Source organism: Penaeus monodon, unplaced genomic scaffold (genome assembly GCF_015228065.2).
Source record: "Penaeus monodon isolate SGIC_2016 unplaced genomic scaffold, NSTDA_Pmon_1 PmonScaffold_337, whole genome shotgun sequence".
In the NCBI taxonomy this organism is placed as follows: domain Eukaryota; kingdom Metazoa; phylum Arthropoda; class Malacostraca; order Decapoda; family Penaeidae; genus Penaeus; species Penaeus monodon.
Genome location: NW_023658087.1, coordinates 52,501 through 59,932, shown reverse-complemented (window position 1 = coordinate 59,932; position 7,432 = coordinate 52,501). Strand labels below are relative to the sequence as shown.

The 7,432-nt window shown below is 32.4% G+C and overlaps 3 non-coding genes across 3 annotated transcripts; 1 reads left to right on the top strand and 2 right to left on the bottom strand.

Moving 5' to 3' along the window:
* Nucleotides 1-3,503: 3,503 nt before the first annotated feature.
* LOC119570625 lies at nt 3,504-3,663 on the bottom strand. The gene has a single exon (XR_005228444.1). It is a non-coding gene; the product is annotated as a U1 spliceosomal RNA (small nuclear RNA).
* A 2,201-nt stretch (nt 3,664-5,864) lies between these two features.
* Nucleotides 5,865-6,067, bottom strand: LOC119570628. The gene has a single exon (XR_005228446.1). It is a non-coding gene; the product is annotated as a small nucleolar RNA U3 (small nucleolar RNA).
* Nucleotides 6,068-7,076: 1,009 nt separating this feature from the next.
* On the top strand, nt 7,077-7,194 carry LOC119570630. Its single transcript, XR_005228448.1, has one exon. It is a non-coding gene; the product is annotated as a U5 spliceosomal RNA (small nuclear RNA).
* Nucleotides 7,195-7,432: the final 238 nt, after the last annotated feature.

The following is a 7,432-nucleotide window of genomic DNA, read 5'->3' as shown; positions in this document are numbered from 1 at the left end:
GTTCTAATAATATTCTAGTATACAATTAGTAATGATATCTAACAAGACATAAGTTTTTGTAATAAAGATACGTTCTTAAAAAAACAACGAATAAGTTTTAGCAAGATATTTTGCAGCAATTTGAAGCTTTGGTTTAGTTTTCCAGGGCCGAAAAGGATAAAAAATGACTGTCGTCTGTGTATGATCTTAGTAACCAGTGAGCCCAAATGAAAACTGAAATGTATATGCCATAAATATACAAACTGCTAATTCAATCGCCAATGATAGTAAGTATTCGGATGGGTGACTGCCTGGGAACACCAGACGTGTCTTTTTTTGGTAGATAACTATGAAAATCAGTAAATTATATAAGGTTAACAAACAGAAACGCACGCATACAACACATTTGGTCTAGTCTGCATGCTACATAAACCAGATATAGAAAATAATATATGAAAAAAAATGCACAAGAAATTGCATACTAACGTAGTAACAGTTAGATTTTTTGAAAACATGTCTACGACAATGATACACAATAATCAAAGTCTTCTCTGTCTTTAATTGGTTTTGCCATAATTGTCGTTAGGATCATCATTATCGTAATTACTGATATAATTAAGCTGGCCATGATCACGATTATTATTTCCATATTTATTTAATCTACTTAATAATTCACTAATTAGCATAATTTTGGGTAGGATTACAATTACTGCCTTTTTTATTATCATTCGTAATATCACAAGTATCATTGATGTGGTCATGATTATGATTTACATTCAGTATAGTAGCATCATGATTACAATTATAATGATGATGTTGATAGCAGCAATAACCGTATGCTAAAAGATACTAATAATGGTGATGATAATGACAAATAATAATCATGATACAAACAAAACAACTAATAATAATGACAATACCAACAAAAATAGCAACACTATAACAATTAAATTATATATATATATATATATATATATATATATATATATATATATATATATATATATAACAGGCAGACAGACAAACATAGACGGACAGACAGACAAACAGACAAAGCACTCAAGATTTAAGATTTATTAATAATCAGCATTTCTGCTTTTGATTAGCTATATCGTTTAGCTTTTCCTACTTATTATGACGGTACAGTTGCATGTGTATAAAGCATTTATAATCATACACAATATAATTTTACCCAAATTCTTATGCATTACTTGTACACCCTACATTCGCTACAGAGCTGAACGTCTAGAAAATTTATAAAAGACAAGTGTATAAGAATGGTGACAACTGAGTTAGAATTTCCTATATTGCCGATAGTGGTCGGTTGTTATTGTTGCATACATTGTGGAGATCTCAGTGATATGACAGAATGTCATGGTGAGGAAGTTTGACGGTAAAAAATATATTGTATTAAGATGTATGAAAAAACGTGAGAAATGACAGAAAAATGGTTAATGTTAAAGTTTCTTTGCCAACGATCATATCACATTGAAAACATTTCTCGTCCTACCAGATTACAGAAAAAAAAAATAAAAAAATAATAATAATAATAATAATAATAAATAAAAAACAACCACGTTAGGCAAGATAAAACAAATGTAGATATAGTAAATGAAAATATTCCATACAATAACTTGCACATTAGGAAACAACATATTAAGGTAAGTCACACAGAAAGCTAATAAACATGTCCACAGCATTAAGGCACAATAATCTAAGTCTTCCCTATCCGTGATTGATTTTGTTATAATTGTCATCATGATCATTGTTGTCGTAATTACTGATATCATGAGTTACATGGCCATGATAACCATTATATTTTTTCTTCCCATGATCACCATTTATTTTCTGATTATTAACTGTGGGATTACAATTATGTTTATTATCATTACATATTAAGGTAAGTCACACAGAAAGCTAATAAACATGTCCACAGCATTAAGGCACAATAATCTAAGTCTTCCCTATCCGTGATTGATTTTGTTATAATTGTCATCATGATCATTGTTGTCGTAATTACTGATATCATGAGTTACATGGCCATGATAACCATTATATTTTTTCTTCCCATGATCACCATTTATTTTCTGATTATTAACTGTGGGATTACAATTATGTTTATTATCATTACTTCTCTTTATTTTATAAATTATCATCAATGATATCATCACCAGGATCACTGATATTATCATGATTATATTGTCATTTTAGTCAGAGATGGGCAGTATCGTGAAACATGTATCGATTAATGATTTCGTGTTGGTATCTGTATCCCTTTAGCGATTCAATGTCTGTATCGTTTTATCGGTATCGCTAGTGTTTCTCTTAAAATGTAACGAAAAAATAGTACATCGATACACTTACATGGCAATCTTTAAAAGACCGATTCTTTGTATTACAGTATGTGTGTATATATATGTGAATGTATATATATGTATATATATATTGTCCAGGGTTAGTTTGGTTTTCCCTAACTAGATATTACCAACACATTTTCTTTCGATGCTTTCGTGTATGTTTGTGCGCGTGTGTGCGTGTGTACGAGTTCCTTGGTACCGTTCCCGCGACCAAAGCAAGGTCGGTGACCCATTCAGCACGACCTTCACTTAGCTCCAAGCTCCGTGCCCAAACACACCATATGAGAGTACTGCCAATGTATTGGCATATTATAATACTTGTTTCATTTTGATGAATGATATATCTAGTGTATATATTATAGTATAACTATGTTAATGGAGGTCTCAAACCTTTTTCAGTCTCCACTTTTCCTTTATGAAAGTGAATCGAATATTGAACATTCGAGTACCTTTCCAAGAGGGCAGACAATTTCTGAACTCGGATCTCTCTCTCAAGCAAACAAGCTTTATCATAATACACAGCCTGTACCAATCCAAATGTTCTTTTGCTTTTTTTTTTTTTTTTTTTTTTTTTTTTTTTTTTTTTTTTTTTTTGAGGATGCACTTTTTGTTTATCTCGTACAAATTGTAAATATATTGGTGAAATGTGTCCTGTGAATATATAATTATCCTGGAGAAATGCCCACTCATCTAAGGATCATATTGAACTAAGGAGAGGAACTGCCTAAAAAAAGGAAAACCTGAATATATATATTTTATATATATATATTATATATATATAAAGGAGAGAGAGAGAAGGAGAGAGGGGAAAGAGAGTTTTGCTTTCTTCTGACCTAATTTATCGTGAAATGGCAATGAAAGGGATTACCCTTCAAATTACCTATAATATAGCCCAATAACCTTGCATATAGCTTAAAAGAATGGTAAGATGCTTTCTTGATTCCAGTGCAGACTACCATGCTATTGAAATGAGATTTTTTTTCTGCTTTTTTGAGATTTTTTAAAAAAATTTACGAAATACATAAATTATCCTCGAACATTTTATCTGTAAAATTCCTAAAGGGCTGGTTTGACAACCCAACGAAATAAATGCAATCAAAAACATTAAAGACCTGACTTGGGGGACAGGTGGACCTAGAACACTTCTGTAAAAGTGAAATGTTATAAGGGGGATAAACGCGAACGCCCGTCCCCACTAACAAAAATTGCGCACTCGAGTTAACCACATTTGGGTTAATCGCAAGGTCAGCACCCCGGAGGCAATGGTGTGCCTCGCCCCTGGGAGAACCGCCTTCGTGATCCGGTATCTCCTGTGCCAGGTAAGTATGCTTCACAGACCCCACGCGCCGACCACCCCTCACCCATACTGAAAAAACCCTACGCGCTCTACAACACTTTATACAAATATCAACTTTGACTTTAGTTTTCCCAAGAAACTTCTAGTGAATCACACTTATAATCCTTTTTAAAACTTGGGTTAGAAACAGAAACGTCACTTGCAAGGCATTAAATTTGAAACTGTCCATTACATATCGTAGAATAAGATTTTTGTGGTATTCATTTTATACTATACGACTTTTAGCATACCCGTATTTTTTTTTTTTTTTTTTTTGTATTTTTTTTAGCAATGTTCGTAACTGTACACCCATTAATACAGTTGGATACACATGTTCGTATATATGTAATATTCAGATGATTTTAATGGACACTGCGGTATACGCCATTCAGATTTTAATTATATTACGCTACGGCAATATCTCATGGCAATTTTAAAGTTTTACTTGCGTAAACATTCTCTGAACGTTTGCTATTATGTAAAATTACGTATGTACACATACATTTATATATATATATATATATATATCTATAATATATATATATATATATATATATATATATATGTGTGTGTGTGTGTGTGTGTGTATATATATATATATATATATATATATATATATATATATATATATATATATATATATATACACACAAACCGTATGTTTATGCATGTGCATGGCTGTAAGTGCGGCGTGCATAAGTATGCGGACATGTGAGCAAGGTCTATATACAACTTCTATAGACCTTGCATGTGCGGGCGGGCGGGCGGACGTTTGTATGTGTTAATAACGAGGTTTTGTGAGAAGCTAAGGGTATTTGCTTACATGTACTTTGAAGTCCGTTGAGGTTATAAAACTGCTTAAAATCCCAGCAACAGGTAATACAGACCCTCCAAACCTGATCCACTCCCTCCGACGATTTAATCAAAACCTTGTATAAACGTTTTACAATTATATTATATGCTTGATGCACTATTTCTGATAAAAAATTAACAATGTCAAACTGGGTCTCTAGTACCTCCTGATTGCTCTACTTATAATCAAGATATACACTAATAAATTATACACGAACTCTGGTGTCAAAGGTATATTTTCAATAATATTAAGATCATATCAAATTGGGTGTCTGTAAATAACATATCTTTTCTACTCTACGACACCTTCACTTCATCTACAGTGCATGTCAAGTGTAAAATAGAAACATATATTTAACACATTTTTATCTAGAAGTGTAAATACAAGGATGACCTGAAACCTCTCTGCCCACAAATCACCAGAACCATAATCTACAATAGTTTTCATAGAAATTACATTGTAATTGGTCCAATCTCTCTGAGGAAGATATCAAGTAATTATATAATTTATAGGCTCCTCTCTAAATAGCTAGTATTAAAAAGGCTTCCGCAAAAGGCTGACGCTTTACAGATTTGCTTCTTCGTTGCCGGAGATCGGTGCAGTAGTACAGTTCAACTTGGATATTATTTTCTTCTAAAACCATGCGATATTAAAATGAAGTCTGAGAATTGGAAATTTACTAGGGTCTTCCTTTACCTTAGCCGTGGATCGGAGGTATTGTAATACCTCAAGGATTGATCTACAGAACTGTCTCTGGGAAGATATTAACTGATGAAATATGTGAAATAGTTGACGATTTTGTGTAATCAATAATGTTACTATCACCGTAAATGTGTGAAAGACCTGCATGCCTTCTCATTCCATGAGACATCTATGCCTCTACAAACTTTTAAGTGCACGAGATGAAGTAACGCATTTTTATATAATTTTTATACAGAAATAGAAACACCCTTAAATATACACTTTGTGAATTACACAACACAACTCTAGAGGGTAATTACTATTTGAAATAGTAAGAACACTAACAGTGGTTGTGGCAGTGGCATTTCTGATAATGGCATCAATAGTTGACAAAGCATAATTATGATATGTAATAGTTCTGCCTGTACTGGTAAATGTAATAGTATCGAAAAAAGGAAAGAAAATTTGGTTTAAACATTTGAAATCATGAAACTATTTACAGTAATTATAAGCAGAGATACTTCAGTTACAGGCACTCGGTTTTAGATTTTGAATTCCTCGAAGCAGAGAGCTCACATTAATTTATATATATAGGATTTTTTTCTCCTTGTCAGGAGTTCTCAAAAGTTTAAGAATACTTCTTGTGGACTGATATTCAACCACTCAGCCTGTGTGACCCTCCCCTCAACATCGGGAAACCGAGTCAGAACGGTCATCAAAACTCTCAAGCAAACACTTGAGAGCCGCTTCCCGCTCAGAGGATTACACTAACAGTCCTCATCATGGTTGAAAATATTCCGAGAATCTTGGCGAGAAACCCGGCAATCGCACTATAGAAGTGATCCTATAAAGTATGATCATGCTTTCCCCTTCTAAATTCACTCACTGCCTGCATTTTACTGAAGACTTTCTTCTAATACACCGGACTTTCACACCTTCATTATGTTACGTATACGTATACGTATAATGTAATATGTGGACATACTTTACCCATTAAAAAAATATTTATATAATCTACAACTATTTGATGAAATGGTATACAACAAAATATAGATGGAAACTTAAGGCATATTCTATACATAGTTTAAAACAAACAAAACAAAACAAAAACATTTATACATATCAAATAACGCGGCACAGGGACTATACTAAACTATATGAAGGATATATCTTCCTATTGCCTATTCCAATGCATATCCAATCAAATTAAAGGTGCATATTACTAGGTACTATAAGATAATCTAATACGGGAATCAAAAACTTCATAAATCTTTAAAAAACTGTTAATCATATGTTGGTATATGTATGATGTACTATGTGGACGTAGTTTGCCTATTTAAAAATATTTTCATTGTCTACGTTTATTTGATGAAATGGTAAACAGTAATATATAGAGGGGAACGTAATGTATATACTATACAGTTTAAAATAATAAGACATATATATACTTATCAAATAACGTGGCACAAAGACTAAATTAAACTATATGAACACTGAATGCATATTTTAAATGTTACCTATTCCAATGCATCTACAGTGAAATTCAAGGTGCACATTTCTAGGTACTATAAGATAGTCTAATATGGGAATCAAAAGGTTCATTTATCTTAAAAACAGTATCCCAATGGTTCAACATTCCTCCTCATATGTGATGTTTCAATTTCAATTGTTAAATTCAGTCATGTTCATGGCTTACATACTTCGTTAACATAAATGTCATGACTACACACTTACTTTGTGCTTTGCCAATCCTTATTAGATAAAATAACAATAGTGTTTCTTTCAAGATATGCCTTTCTTGTCCTTCTACTCATCGCTCTACGACTTCTCAGTCTACCTTTGTTGATCTCACTTAATCAGTATATACTATTAACTCTGGTTTCCCTTCAAAACGCATAAATCTTTCGCCTTTTACTAAAGATTTCCGTGGAGGGGAACAACTCAATGAGTCTTACTCAATTTTTTCTATAGCCCACTTCGGTGGGTTCAAATTCAACATAAACGCAATAAACATATAATTCATTGATAGTAATCTTGTAGTAAGGAGAATGTCTCGATATGTATTCAAAGAGATTGTTACTACATAATATTTCAATCTTCCATCCTCAACTAAACCATAAAATGCTTTTCCATTTATATCAGTCGTACATTATTTCCATTAAAAACGCTAGCAGTTGGTATACAAATAAAATAATGAGCAACAACATTAGCTTTGGTTTCGGAAAT